The 16792-nt window shown below is 40.0% G+C and overlaps 1 pseudogene; it reads left to right on the top strand.

Moving 5' to 3' along the window:
* LOC108637274 lies at nt 305–1226 on the top strand (annotated as a pseudogene).

Below are 16792 nucleotides of genomic sequence, written 5' to 3'. Positions count from 1 at the left end.
CCAAAAAGGAAAAAAGCTAGACTAAAAGACTGAAGAAAAACCTGCAAGGCATAAGCTTGAAAAGAACCAATGTGCATTTTGTAAAGAGATTAGACATTGAAAAGATAAATGCCCCAAGAAAAACCTAAAAGAGGGACCCCAAAATCCCAAGAACGAGACTCCCTCCCTAGACAGTCATATCCTCTACGCGGGTGAGGATAGCGACTAGGGGGATCAGGGCTCGAAGCCCCTCCTCGAGTCCTGGGTAACTATAAATGTGGAAGGGAAACTGGTTGGCTTCATGGTGGATACAGGAGCTCAATACTCAGTCTTAAACCAAAGACATGGACCCATGTCTAAGAAAAGTAGCTGGGTGCAGGGAGCAACCAGGACTAAGCGATATGGATGGACTACAGAACGGCATGTAAACTTGGGGGCCCATCAAGTGACCCATTCCTTTCTGGTGATACTTGAGTGTCCAGCGCCCTTGCTGGGAAGAGATTTACTGTCTAAAGTAAATGCCCAAATTCATTTCGACCATGGGCAAGTGTCAGTTTTAGATGGAACCGGGCATCCTCTTCAGGTCTTGTCTCTGGCATTAAAGGATGAATAGACTGTACTTGCCAGAGGCCCCAGGGACAATAAGTCCCGAAGTACAGCCATGGGTTCAGAGATACCCTCAGGCCTGGGCTGAAACAGCAGGAATGGGACTGGCCAAACAGAGGTCCCCTATTATTGTGGAACTGAAAGCCAGTGCCACACTGGTGAGAGTGCGGCAGTATCCCATGAGTCAAGAGGCTCGGCAAGGAATTACTCCTCACATACAACGCCTCCTAGATGCTGGGGTCTTGAGAAAGTGCCGGTCCCCATGGAACACTCCCCTGCTTCCCATAAAGAAGCCTGGGGGAACTGATTTTAGACCAGTTCAAGATCTACGAGAAGTCAACAAATGGGTGAGTGATATTCATCCTATGATTCCTAACCCTTAAATATTGCTAAGCAACTTGCCTCCAAACTACATTTGGTATACTGTTTTAGATTTAAAAGATGCCTTTTTCAGTTTGCCTCTTGCCCCCGCAAGCCAAGAGATCTTTGCCTTCGAATGGCAGGAAGACGGTGGTCAGACCCCTGTGCAGCTGACATGGACTCGCTTACCACAGGGTTTCAAAAACTCGCCCACGTTATTTAATGAGGCCCTGGACGAAGACCTCGGTGAGTATCGGGTTGAACACCCTACCATTGTTTTATTACAATATGTTGATGACCTCATGCTGGCAGCGGCTACAGAGAAAGAGTGCCAAGAGGCAACAGGTGACCTTCTCCAAACCTTGGGGACTTTAGGTTACAGGGCCAGTGCCAAAAAGGCCCAGATTTCCAAGCAAGAGGTTACATACCTCGGTTATAAGAAAAGCAGGGCCAGAGGTGGCTAACACAGGCTATGAAAGAAACCATCCTCCAGATCCCTGAGCCAGCTAACCCTAGACAAGTGATAGAATTTCTGGGAACTGTGGGATATTGCCGATTATGGATCTTGGGGTTTGCAGAAAAGGCTTGGGTCAATGGGATATCGTGGGGGCTTCAGACCAAAACTGACAGGTTCCCATACCGGGAATATTATAATGGGATCATTGTTGTGAGTCAAGTTTTAAAATCGGTACAAATGTATAGTATCGGTCCAAACCCCGTTGAACAGGTCCATGCAACTCTCTACCCGACAACCTCCCTACCTACATCCCAGGGACCAACAAAAGACCCAGAGGCGGGCCCGCTTGCTAAACTTGGACAAACAGATCCACTATAGAAATTAGTAAAGGCAGCTTATGCTACCTTAAATCAAACCCATTCTGAGGCAACTAAATCCTGTTGGTTATGTTACAACTTAATTCCCCCTTATTACAAGGCAGTAGGCCTCAACGCCTCTTACGACCTGGCCAACAGCACCGATCCTCCCCAATGTTGATGGGGAAAATGAAAAGTAGGCCTTACAGTGAGAGAGCTATGGGGAAAAGGGTTATGTATGGGCAAGATATTATCAGAGAGGTCTCCACTGTGTGCGCATGTCATTGAGCCTACGGACTTGTCCATAGCCAGGTGGCTAATACCACAGATGGGAGGATGGTGGTCTGTTCACACACGGGGCTGACTCCATGCTTACACAGCTCAATCTTTGACCCTAAAAAAAAAAAAAAATTCTGTGTTATGGTGGCTGTGATACCAAAGATACTGTATCGACCAGAAAAAGCTGTATATGATTATTGGGCCCACAAATTGACTCTTAATCAACAAAAAAGAGCTTATAAAGTTAAGAGAGAGCCCATTACTGCCATAACCATAGCAACTATGTTCGGTCTGGGAATGGCCGGGGCCGGAACTGGAGTAGCAGCTCTGTCCATGCAAAGTCAAGGATTTAACTCTTTAAGAGTGGCCATAGATAAAGACATTACCCGTACAGAACAATCTATTAGTCATTTAAAATCATCTTTAACTTCACTATCTGAAGTGGTCCTGCAAAACAGGGATGGTTTGAATCTTGGTTTCAACAATCCCCTTGGCTGACTACCTTAATCTCCACCTTGCTAGGACCCCTGCTAGTACTTTTACTAATGCTTACCTTTGGCCCATATATTATCAATAGACTTGCAGCCTTTGTAAAGGAACGCATAAATACAGTACAGCTGTTTGTGCTTCAACAACAATATCAAACTGTGTCTCAGGACCGAGAGGAAGATTCCTCTATATGATCTAAGGACAGAGGGGAATGTTAGGGACCAAATGACAGGCTCTAGGACCTGAGTCATGTTTACCCGAAAGAGACAGGATATGCACTCATCCTGCCTGGCCAATCATGTAACGCCAGCTACTCCAGTAACTGAGACAAAGAACTGCCTGTATATAAGCCGCCATACTCCTTTGTTCGGGGCTCTCGACTGATTCCGCTGCGTCGGATGAGGCTTGAGTGCTAGTGCTCCAGAAATAAACTTCCCTTCTTGCTTTTGCATTACTGTGGTGGACTTGTTCACTCTCGTGGTTGGATCGGAGATACGGGCTCAGAGCATAACAAGATCATGTGCTACTTACTGCAAAATTCAAGCTTAAATTGAAGAAAGTATGGAAAACACTAGGCCACTCAGTATGATCTAAATCAAATCTCTTACAATTATACAATGGAAGTGATGAAGAGATTCAAGGGATTAGATCTGATAGACATGATGCCTGAAGAGCTATGGACAGAGGCCTGTAACACTGTACAGGAGGCAGTTGTCAAAACTATCCCCTCCTTCAAAAAACAAAAACAAAAACAAAAACAAAACAAATGCAAGGAGGCAAGGGATTATCTGAAAAGGCCTTACAAATAGCTGAGAAAGAAGAGAAGTGAAAGGCAAGAGGGAAAGGGAAGAAGTAAAGAAGTGAAGTCGCTCAGTTATGTCCATCTCTTTGTGACCCCATGGACTGTAGCCTACCAGGCTCCTCAGTCCATGGAATTTTCCAGGTAAGAATACTGGAGTGGGTTGCCATTTCCTTCTCCAGGGGATTTTTCCCCACCCAGAGATTGAACCTGGTCTCCCACATTGCAGGCAGATACTTTACCATCTGAGCCACCAGGGAAGACTGATATATTCAACTAAATGCAGAATTCCAGAGAATAGCAAAAAGAGATAAGAGGGTCTTCTTAAGTGAACAATGTAAAGAAATAGAAGAAAACAATAGAATGGAATAGACGTAGATTTCTTCCAGGAAAAATTGGAGCTATCAAAGGAACATTTCATGCAAAGATAGGAATAATAAAGGACAGAAATGGTAAGAACCTAACAGAAACAGAGGAGATTAAGAAGAGATGGCACAAATACACAGAACTAAACTATTGGGTGTCCTTGGACTGAAAGGAGATCAAGTCAGTCATTCCTAAAGGAAATCAACCCTGAATATTCATTGGAATGACTGGTGCTGAAGTTCCAATGCTTTGGTCACCTGATATTAAGAGACAACTCTTTGGAAAAGACCCTGATGCTGGGAAAGATTGAAGGCAGGAGGAGAAAAGGGCAACAGAGGATGAAATGGTTTGATAGCAGCATTGACTCAATGAACATAAATCTGAGAAAACACCAGGAGATAGTGAAGAAACTGTTATCCTGGAGTGCTGCAGTCCATAGGACTGCAGAGTTGGATAAAACTTAGGCACTGAACAACAACATTTGGGTGTCTGACAAAGCAGTGGCTGAGCAGGCACAGGAGGGCCTAGAGGAGCTATGCCACGTTGAAGGTGAGGAACGGCGGCAGTAAGGAGATACCCCTCGTCCAAGGTAAGGAGCAGTGGTTGTGCTTTGCTGGAGCAGCCATGAAGAGATACCCCACACCCAAGGTAAGAGAAATCCAAGTAAGATGGTAGGTGTTGCAAGAGGGCATCAGACGGCAGACACACTGAAACCATACTCACAGAAAACTAGTCAATCTACTCACACTAGGACCACAGCCATGTCTAACTCAATGAAACCAAGCCATGCCTGCGGGGCAACCCAAGACAGGAGGTTCATGGTGGAGAGGTCTGACAGAATGTGGTCCACTGGAGAAGGGAATGGCAAGCCACTTCAGTATTCTTGCCTTGAGAACCCCATGAACCGTATGAAAAGGCAAAATGATAGGATACCAAAAGAGGAACTCCCCAGGTCATTAGGTGCCCAATATGTTACTGGAGATCAGTGGAGAAATAACTCCAGAAAGAATGAAGGGATGGAGCCAAAGCAAAACCAATACCCAGTTGTGGATGTGACTGGTGATAGAAGCAAGATCCGATGCTGTAAAGAGCAATATTGCATAGGAACCTGGAATGTCAGGTCCATGAATCAAGGCAAATTGGAAGTGGTTAAACAAGAGATGGAAAGGGTGAATGTCGACATTCTAGGAATCAGCGAACTAAAATGGACTAGAATGGGTGAATTTAACTCAGATGACCATTATATCTACTACTGTGGGCAGGAATCCCTCAGAAGAAATGGAGTAGCCATCATGGTCAACAAAAGAGTCCGAAATGCAGTACTTGGATGCAATCTTAAAAACGACAGAATGATCTCTGTTCATCTCCAAGGCAAACCTTTCTGTATCACAGTTATCCAAGTCTATGCCCCAACCAGTAATGCTGAAGAAGCTGAAGTTGAACGGTTTTGTGAAGACCTACAAGACCTTGTAGAACTAACACCCCCAAAAGATGTTCTTTTCATTATAGGGGACTGGAATGCAAAAGTAGGAAGTCAAGAAACACCTGGAGTAACAGGCAAATTTGGCCTTGGAATGGGGAATGAAATAGGGCAAAGATTAATAGTTTTGCCAAGAGAATGCACTGGTCATAGCAAACACCCTCGTCCAACAACACAAGAGAAGACTCTACACATGGAAATCACCAGATGGTCAACACCAAAATAAGATTGATATTCTTTGCAGCCAAAGATGGAGAAGCTCTATACAGTCAACAAAAACAAGACCAGGACCTTACTGTGGCTCAGATCATGAACCCCTTATTACCAAATTCAGACTCAAGTTGAAAAAAATAGGGAAAACGGCTAGACTATTCAGGTATGACCTAAATCAAACCCCTTATGATTATACAGTGGAAGTGAGAAATAGATTTAAGGGCTTAGATCTGATAGACAGAGTGCCTGATGAACTATGGAATGAGGTTCATGACATTGTACAGGAGACAGGGATCAAGACCATCCCCATGGAAAATAGATGCAAAAAAGCAAAATGGCTGTCTGGGGGAGGCCTTAACAAATAGCTGTGAAAAGAAGAGAAGTGAAAAGCCAAGGAGAAAAAGAAAGATATAAGCATCTGAATGCAGAGTTCCAAAGAACAGCAAGAAGAGATAAGAAAGCCTTCTTCAGCGATCAATGCAAAGAAATAGAGGAAAACAACAGAATGGGAAAGACTAGAGATCTCTTCAAGAAAATTAGAGATACCAAGGGAACATTTCATGCAAAGATGGGCTCGAAAAAGGACAGAAATGGTATGGACCTAACAGAAGCAGAAAATATTAAGAAGAGGTGGCAAGAATACATGGAAGAACTGTAGAAAAAAGATCTTCACGACCCAGATAATCACGACGGTGTGATCACTCATCTAGAGCCAGACATCCTGGAATGTGAAGTCAGGCGGGCCTTAGAAAGCATCACTATGAACAAAGCTAGTGGAGGTGATGGAATTCTAGTGGAGCTGTTTCAAATCCTGAGAGATGATGCTGTGAAAGTGCTGCACTCAGTATGGCAACAAATTTGGAAAACTCAGCAGTGGCCACAGGACTGGAAAAGGTCAGTTTTCATTCCAATCCCAAAGAAAGGCAATGCCAAAGAATGCCCAAACTACTGCACAATTGCACTCATCTCACATGCTAGTAAAGTAATGCTCAAAATTCTCCAAGCCAGGCTTCAGCAATACGTAAGCTGTGAACTCCCTGATGTTCAAGCTGGTTTTAGAAAAGGCAACGGAACCAGAGATCCAATTGCCCACATCTGCTGGCTCATGGAAAAAGCAAGAGATTTCAAGAAAAACATCTATTTCTGCTTTATTGACTATGCCAAAGCCTTTGACTGTGTGGATCATAATAAACTGTGGAAAATTCTGAAAGAGAAGGAAATACCAGACCACCTGACCTGCCCCTTGAGAAATCTGTACGCAGGTCAGGAAGCAACAGTTAGAACTGGACATGGAACAACAGACTGGTTCCAAATAGGAAAAGGAGTACATCAAGTCTGTATATTGTCACCCTGCTTATTTAACTTCTAGGCAGAGTATATCATGAGAAATGCTGGACTGGAAGAAACTCAAGCTGGAATCAAGATTTGGGGGAGAAATATCAATCACCTCAGATATGCAGATGACACCACCCTTATGGCAGAAAGTGAAGAGGAGCTAAAAAGCCTCTAGATGAAAGTGAAAGAGGAGAGTGAAAAAGTTGGCTTAAAGCTCAACATTCAGAAAATGAAGATCATGGCATCCAGTCCCATCACTTAATGGCTAATAGATGGGGAAACAGTGGAAACAGTGTCAGACTTTATTTTGGGGGGCTCCAAAATCACTGCAGACGGTGATTGCAGCCATGAAATTAAAAGACGCTTACTCCTTGGAAGAAAAGTTATGAGCAACCTAGATAGCATATTCAAAAGCAGAGGCATTACTTTGCCAACAAAGGTCCATCTAGTCAAGGCTATGGCTTTTCCTGTGGTCATGTATGGATGTGAGAGTTGGACTGTGAAGAAGGCTGAGTGCTGAAGAATTGATGCTTTTGAACTGTGGTGTTGGAGAAGGCTCTTGAGAGTCCCTTGGACTGCAAGGAGATTCAACCAGTCCATTCTGAAGGAGATCAGCCCTGGGTGTTCTCTGGAAGGAATGATGCTAAAGCTGAAACTCCAGTACTTTGGCCACCTCATGTGAAGAGTTGACTCATTGGAGAAGACTCTGATGCTGGGAGTGATTGGGGGCAGGAGGAGAAGGGGACAACAGAGGATGAGATGGCTTGATGACATCACGGAGTCTATGGACGTGAGTCTGAGTCTACCCTGGGTGATGGTGATGGACAGGGAGGCCTGGCGTGCTGCGATTCATGGGGTCTCAAAGAGTCAGACACGACTGAGCGACTGAACTGAACTGAATTAGCATTATCATAGACTAAATTACTAGACAAACTTCAAATTTTTCTGACATCTTTATCGCTTCAATATGCATTTGTCACTGGCAATAGGTAATAGTGTAAATTTCACACTGCTACACTGATTAATGTTCTTTAACTATTGTTAGCAAGTTACTCTTCCTCATACCATCTATTCAAGCTTTTAAATGCTGTTTCAAATGAGTCACTTCTAGCTCAGAATTTTATTTGTTTTTGAATAAGTGATTGGTCAATTCTCTATTCAAAATCAGTTGCTCTAACATTGAACTTCTTTTTTGAAATGTTCTTTCTCCTCCCTTTCCTATACTTTTGCTTATGTCCATAGGCAGTCTAAATTTAAAGATATCAAGTTTATGCTATGATATTGAAAAAAAGAAGTATCTGGCTTTTTGTTTTTTTGGCCAACTTTACTAATTTCTGATTTAAATAGTATCTCTAAAATGCCTTGCTCTCAGGATTCTGTCATTTTTTAAAAATTCTACTTTATTGTAAGCCTCCTCAACCTCTCCTTTTGCTTTCAACTTTACTGACTTTATAAATTCTCATGTTATGTAATGTTTTCAGATATTCTTCGAAGAAATACTATTCTTATTTTTAAAACTTTGATGACAAAAGCAATTAAGTGCTATATATTTAAATTATTTCACTTTTCATTATACAAATCTGTCTAACTGTTTATAGGAATGAAGTGTAAAAATAGGATATGCATCAAGGCACATATAGTAGTTTCCTAGAACTACTATAACAAAATATCACCGACCAAGTGGCTTTTTCTTAAAATTAATTTTTATTGGAGTATAGTTACCTTACAGCATTGTTAGTTTCTAATGTAAGGCAAAATGAATCAGCTATATATATATATATATATATATATATGTATATATATATATATATATATATATATATATATTCGGAGAAAGCAATGGCACACCATTCCAGTACTCTTGCCTGGCAAATCCCATGGACAGAGGAGCCTAGTGGGCTGCAGTCCATGGGGTCGCACAGAGTTGGACATGACTGAAGTGACTTACCAGCAGCAGCATATATATATTAACCCCACCCCACCCTTTGTTTTCCCTCCCATTAACTTGGTTGGCTTAAAGAACAGCTAGAAGTCCAAGATCAATATGTTGGCATGGCTGGTTCCTTTGAAGATTATGAATGATAATATGTTCCTTGCCTTTTGCCTAGTTTCTGGTAGCTTAAAGCCAAACGGCATATATTTGCATTTCTTGGTGACAACTATACAATCATCAACTGACCATTGTCTTCATCTTCATATGGTTTCCTCTCAGTATACATTTCTTTGTTCTTATTTCCCCATTTTATGACAGTAGACATATTGGATTTAGGCCCACTTCTGTGAACTTATCCTAACTAATCACATCTTCATAAAGCATATTTAGAAATGTCACATTTTAAAGTATTGGTTTTGGAACTTCAACATATGTATTTTGAGTGATGGATGAAAAATTCAAGCCACAATACAATGATTGTCTATTAGTTGTAGCAAGTAGAGAAGGGAAAGGAAGCTGAAGTTATGTGCAAAGGAATTATAAATCCCTGAGCCATGGATTTCCATTAGAATATGGAAATACATGAAAATGGATGCAATGAAAAGCATAAAATCAAGTTACTAGTGACATTGCTCAGTTAGTTGAACCAACAATACAGCCAATCTGATTTGCTATTATCTATTGTTCATTTGATACCCAATATCTTCTAAACTTACTGCTTCTTATAGTCATTCCAAACTTTTGTTGTTCAGGTAAGAGGGTAAATTCACTCCTCTTATTCTTTTTAACAAAAGAAACAATTCTTACTTTTAAAAATTCTTAAATACCTTTAAGTTTTTTAGGAATACGAAGTTTCAAAGTGCTCAGCATCACTAATTATCAGAGAAATGCAAAGCAAACTACAATGAAGTATCATTCAACCCAGTCAGAATGGCTATCATAAATTATATAGACACACACACACACACACACACACACACACACACACACACACACACAAACCATAAGCACTGAAAAGGTTATGGAGAAAATGGAATCTTCTTGCACTCGTGGTGGGAATGTAAATTGATAGAGCCTCTATGGAAAACAGTATGGCATTTCCTTAAAAAACTAAAAATAGAATTAACATATGACCCATCAATCCCATTGCAATACAAATACCCAGAGAAAACCATATTTCAAAAAGACACATGTACCCCAATGTTCATTGCACAGCCATTTACAATAGCCAAGGCATGGAAGAAACTTGAATGTCCATCAATGGAAGAATGGATAAAGAAGATGTGGCACATGGATAAAATAGAACATTACTCACTCATAAAAAGAAATGAAATTGTGTCATTATGAGAGACATAGGTAGATCTAGACCCTGTCGCCCAGACTGAAGTAAATGAAACAGAGAAAAAACAAAAATATTTCAACAATGGGTGGACTCTAGAAAAATTGTATAGAACTTATTTGAAAACAGAAATAGAGACACAGATGTACAGAATAACTATGTGGACACAAAGGGGGGTGGGCTGGGATGACTTGGGAGATTGGGATTGAATTATATACACTATTAACTGTGTATAATATCAGTCAGTTCAGTTCAGTTCTGTCACTCAGTAATGTCGGACTCTTTGCAACCCAATGGACTGCAGCAGTAATGCTGAAGAAGCTGAAGTTGAACGGTTCTGTGAAGACCTACAAGACCTTCTAGAACTAACACACCAAAAAGATGCCATTTTCATTATAGGGGACTTGAATACAAAAGTAGGAAGTCAAGAGATACCTGGAGTAACAGGCAAATTTGGCCTTGGGGTACAGAATGAAGCAGGGCAAAGGTAATAGAGAGTTCTCCCAAGAGAAAGCACTGGTCATAGCAAACACTGTCTTTCAGCAGAATAACAGAAGACTCTACACATGAACATCACCAGATGGTCAATACCAAAATCAGATTGATGATATTATTTGCAGCCAAAGATAGAGAAGCTCTATACAGTCAGCAAAAACAAGACTGGGAGCTGACTATGGCTCAGATCATGAACTCCTTAGTGCCAAATTCAGATTTAAATTGAAGAAAGTAGGGAAAACCACTAGACCATTCAGGTATGACCTAAATCGAATCCCTTATGATTATACAGTGAAAGTGAGAAATAGACTCAAGGGATTAGATCTGATAGACAGGGTGCCTGAAGAACTATGGGCTGATGTTTGTGACATTGTAAAGGAGGCAGGGATCAAGACCATCTGCAAGAAAAAGAAATGCAAAAAAGCAAAATGGCTGTCTGAGGAGCCCTTACAAATTACTGTGTAAAGAAGAGAAGTGAAAAGCCAAGGAGAAAAGGGGAGGTATACCCATTTGAATGCAGGCTTCCAAAGAATAGCAAGGAGAGATAAAAAGAGCCTTCCTCAGTGATCAGTGCAAAGAAATAGAGGAAAGAATAGAATGGGAAAGACTACAAATCTCCTCAAGAAAATTAGAGATACCAAGGGAACATTTCATGCAAAGATGGGCTCAATAGAGGACATAAATGGTATGGACCTAACAGAAGCAGAAGATATTAAGAAGAGGTGGCAAGAATACACAGAAGAACTATACAAAAAAGATCTTCATGACTCAGATAATCACCATGGTGTGATCACTCACCTAGAACCAGACATTCTGGAATGTGAAATCAAGTGCGCCTTAGGAAATGTCACTATGAACAAAGCTAGTGGAGGTGATGGAATTCCAGTTGAGCTATTTCAAATCCTAAAAGATGATGCTGTGAAAGTGCTGCACTCAATATAGCAGCAAATTTGGAAAACTCAGCAGAGGCCACAGGACTGAGAAAGGTCAGTTTTCATTCCAATCCCAAGGAGAGGCAATGGCAAAGAATGCTCAAACTATCACACAATTACACTCATCTCCCATGCTAGTAGGATAATGCTCAAAATTTCCCAAGCCAGGCTTCAACAGTATGTGAACCATGAAGTTCCAGATGTTCAAGCTGGATTTAGAAAAGGCAGAGGAACCAGAGATCAAATTGCCAACATCCATTGGATCATCAGAAAAGCAGGAGAGTTCCAGAAAACACCTGTTTCTTCTTTATTGAGTATGCCAAAGTCTTTGACTGTGTGGATCACAATAAACTGCGGACAATTCTTAAAAAGCTGAGAATATCGGACTACCTGACCTGTCTCCTAGAAATCTGTATGCATGTCAGTAAGCAACTTAACTGCACACGGAACAACAGACTGGTTACAAATCAGGAAAGAAATACAACAAGGCTGTGTATTGTCACCCTGCTTATTTAACTTACATGCAGAATACATCATGAGAAACGCTGGGCTGTATGAAGAACAAGCTGGAGTTAAGATGGTGGGAGAAATATCTGTCACCTCAGATATGCAGATGACACCACCTTTATGGCAGAAAGTGAATAAGCCACAAAGATAGTCCTGATGAAAGTGAAGGAGGAGAGTGAAAAAGTTGGCTTAAAACTCAAAATTCAGAAAACTAAGATCATGGTCCCATCACTTCCTGGCAAATAGATGGGGAAACAGTGGGAACAGTGACAGGTTTTAGTTTGGGGGGCTCTAAAATCACTGCAAATGGTGACTGCAGCCATGAAATTAAAAGAAGGTTACTCCTCAGAAGAAAAGTTGTGACCAACCTAGATAGCATATTAAAAAGCAGAGACATTACTTTGCCAACAAGGGTCCATCTAGTCAAAACTATGGTTTTTCCAGTAGTCATGTATGGATGTGAGGGTTGGAGTATAAAGAAAGCTTAGCGCTGAAGAATTGATGCTTTTGAACTGTGGTGTTGGAGAAGACTCCTGAGAGTCCCTTGGACTACAAGGAGATCCAACAAGTCCATTCTTAAAGGAGATGTGTCCTGGGAGTTCATTGGAGAGACTGATGTTGAAGCTGAAACTCCAATACTTTGGCCACCTGATGCATAGAGCTGACTCATTTGAAAAGTCCCTGGTGCTCAGAAAGATTGAAAACAGGAGGAGAAGGGGATGAGATAGGATGAGATGGTTGGATGTCATCACTGACTCAATGGACATGCGTTTGAGTAAACTCTGGGAGTTAGTGATGGACAGGAAGGCCTGGTGTGCTGCAGTCCATGGGGTCACAAAGAGTCAGACATGATTGAGTGAACTGACTGACTGAGTGACTAATCATGGTGTATGAGCTTTTTATTGTGTTGCTGAATTTTGTTTGCAAAAATTTTGTTGAGGCTTTTTGTGTATATGTTCATAAGTGATATTGGTCTGTAGTTTTACTTTTTTGTGTTGTGTTTTTCTGATTTTGGTATCAGGGAGATGGAGGCCATGTAGAATGAGTTTGGAAGTATTCCTTCCTCTGCAATTTTTTGAAAGAGTTTTAGAAGGATAGGCATTAGCTCTTCTCTAAATGTTTGATAGGATACTCCTGTGAAGCCATCTGGTCCTCTGCTTTTGTTTTTTGGAAGTTTTTTTTTTTTTTTTTTTGTTAAAATCACAGCTCCAGTTTCAATGCTTGTAATTGGGTTGTTGATAATTTCTATTTCTTCCTTCTTTAGTTTTAGAAGATTGAACATTTCTAAGAATCTGTCCATTTCTTCCAGGTTATCTATTTTATTGCCATATAGTTGTTTGTAATAGTTTCTTATAATTCTTTGTATTCCTGCATTGTCTTTTGTAACCTCTCCTTTTTCATTTTTAATTTTGTTGATTTGATTCTTCTCTCTTTTTTCTTGATAAATCTGGCTTAAAGTTTGTCAGTTTTGCTTATTTTCTCAAAGAACCAGCTTTTTGTTGTACTAATCTTTACTATTGTTTCTTTCATTTCTTTTTACATCTGCTCAGACCTTTATGATTTCTTTCCTTCTACTTATTATTATTATTATTTGTTGTTGTTCTTCATCCAGTTGTTTTAGGTAGAAAGTTAGGTTGTCTTTTCGATGTTTTCCTGAGGTAGGATTACATTGCTCTAAACTTCCTTCTTGGGACTGCTTTTGCTAAAATCCATAGGTTTTGAGTTGTCTTGTTTTCATTGTCATTTGTTTCTAGAACTTTTTTCATCTCCCTTTTGATTTCTTCAGTAACCTGTTGGTTAGTTAGAAACGTATTGTTTAATCTCCATGTGCTCCCATTTCTAACCTTTTTCTTTCTTTTAATTGATATCTAGTTTCATAGCACTGTGGTCAGAGAAGATGCATGATACAATTTCAATTTTCTTAAATTTACTAAGGTTTGACTTGTGACCCAATATGTAATCTATCCTGGAGAATGTTCCATGTATACTTGAGAAGGTGTATTCTTATGCATTTGGACGGAATGTCCTGTTGATATCATTGAGATCCATCTCATCTAATGCATCATTTAGGACTTGTGTTTCCTTATTATTTTTATGTTTTGATAATCTGTTCATTGGTGTGAGTGGGTTTTTTGTTAAAATCTCTGACTATTATTGCGTTACTGTCAGTTTCTCATTTTATGTCCGTTAATGTTTGTCTTTTGATTGAGGTGCTCCTATGTCAGGTGCATAGATATTTACAATTGTTATTTCATCCTCTTAGATTGAATCCTTGATCATTATGTACTGTCCTTCATTATCTTTTGCAATATTCTTTATTTTAAGGTCTACTTTATCTGATATGACGATTGCTCATTTGCTATTGGGCTTCCCTGGTAGTTCAGAGGTTAAAGCGTCTGCCTGCAATGCGGGAGACCTGGGTTCGATCCCTGGTTTGGGAAGATTCCCTGGAGAAGGAAATGGCAACCCACTCCAGTATTCTGGCCTGGAGAATACCATGGACGGAAGAGCCTGGTGGGCTACAGTCCACGGTGTCGCAAAGAGTCGGACACGACTGAGCGACTTCACTTTCTTTCTTTCACTTTGATACGAGGATTGCTACTCCAGCTTTTTTTTTTTTTTTTTTTTGCTTACAATTTGCATGGAATTTATTTTTCCATCCTCTCACTTTCAGTCTATATGTGTCTTTAGTTCTGAAGTGGGTTTCTTGTAGGCAGTGTATATATGGGTCTCGTTTTTGTATCCATTCAACCAGTCTGTGTCTCTTGGTTGGAGCATTTAATCCATTTACATTTAAAGTAATCATTGATATATATATGTTCCTATTGCCATTTTCTTGATTTGGGGGTGGGGGGTGATTTTGTAGATCTTTTTCCTTCTTTTGTATTTGTTGACTATAAAAGTCCCTTTAACATTTGTCAAAAATCTGGTTTGGTGAATTCTCTTAACTTCTGCTTGTCTGAAAAGCTTTTTATTTCTCCATCAGTTTTGAATGAGATCCTTGCTGAGTACAGTAATCGTGGTTGTAGATTTTTCCCTTCAGTACCTTCAATATATTCTGTCATTTCCTTCTGGCCTGCAAAGTTTCTGCTGAAAGATCAGCTATTAACAATATGTGGCTTCCCTTTATGTTACTTGTTGCTTCTCTCTTGCTGCTTTTAATATTCTTTCTTTGTGTTTGTTGCCTCTCCCTTGTTGCTTTTAATATTCTTACTTTGTGTTTAGTTTTTGTTAGTGTGATTAGTATATGTATTGGCATGTTTCTCCTTGGGTTTGCCCTGTATGGGATTCTTAGTGCCTCTTGGACTTGATTGACTATTTCCTTTACCACGTTGGGTAAATTTTAAATTATAATCTCTTCAAAAAATTTCTCATACTCTTTCTTTTACTGTTCTTATTTTGGCCTGTATAATTCTAATGTTGGCTCATTTGATATTGTCTCAGAGGTTTCTCAGATTGTCCTCAGTTCTTTTCATTCTTTTTATTTTTTTCTGCTCTTCAGAAGTTATTTCCACCATTTTATCTTCCAGGTCACTGATTTGTTCTTCTGCTTTAGATATTATGCTATTGATTTCTTCTAGATTATTTTAAATTTCAGTAATTGTGCTGTTTGTCTCTGTAAGCTTATTCTTTAATTCTTTTAGGTCTTGATTAATTGATTCTTGTATTTTCTTCATTTTGTTTTCAAGGTTTCTGATCATTTTTACACTCATTAGTCTGAATTATTTTTCAGGTAGTTTGCATATTTCCTCTTCATTTACTTGGACTTCTGTGTTTCTAGTTTTTTCCTTCATTTGTGTAGTATTTCTCTGCCTGTTCATTATTTTCCTTTTTTGAACTTATTGTGTTTGAGGTCTCCTTTTCCCAGGCTTCAAAGAATTATTTCCTTTAAAAAGGTTGAATTCTTTCTTCCTTTTGCTTTCTTCCCTTCTAAGCTTGGTCCAATGGTTTGTGTAAGCTTTTATGTTTAAAATTATTTTATTTATTTTAACTGGAGACTAATTACTTTACAGTATTGTGGTGGTTTTGCCATACATTGACATGAATCAGCCACAAGTATACATGTGTCCCCCATCCTGCAAACCATTCCCACCTCCCTCCCCATCCCCTTCCTCTGGGTTGTCGCAGTGCAAGGGCTTTGAGTACTCTGTTTCATGCATTGAATTTGGACCAATCATCTGTTTTACATATGGTATTATACATGTCCCAATGCTATGCTCTGAAATCATCCCACCCTCACCTTCTCCCACAGAGTCCAAAAGTCTGTTCATTATATCTGTGTCTATTTTTCCATCTCGCATATTGGGTCATTGTTGCCATCTTCCTAAATTCCATATGCATGCATTAATATACTGTATTGGTGTTTTTCTTTCTGGCTTACTTCACTGTGTATAATAGGCACCCGTTTCATCTACCTCATTAGAACGGATTCAAATGTGTTCTTTTTAATAGCTGAGCATTGTTCCACTATGTATATGTACTACACCTTTCTTATCCTTTCATCTGCCAATGGGCATCTATGTTGCTTCCATGTCCTATCTATTGTAAACAGTGCTGTGATGAACATTGGGGTGCATGTGTCTCTTTCAATTCTGTTTTTTCTCAGTGTGTATGCCCAGCAGTGGGATTGCTGGGTCGTATGGCAGTTCTATTTCCAGTTTTTAAGGAATCTCCACACTGTTCTCCATAGTGGCTGTACTAGTTTGCACTCCCACCAACAGTATAAGAAGGTTCCCTTTTCTCCACAACCTCACCAGCATTTATTGTTTGTAGACTTTTTGATATCAGCCATTCTGACTGGCATAAAATGGTACCTCATTGTTGTTTTGACTTACATTTCTCTGATGAGGAGTGACGTTGAGCATCT

The sequence above is a fragment of the Capra hircus genome, chromosome 12 (genome assembly GCF_001704415.2).
Source record: "Capra hircus breed San Clemente chromosome 12, ASM170441v1, whole genome shotgun sequence".
NCBI lineage: Eukaryota > Metazoa > Chordata > Mammalia > Artiodactyla > Bovidae > Capra > Capra hircus.
This window is presented reverse-complemented; position numbering and strand designations above follow the sequence as displayed.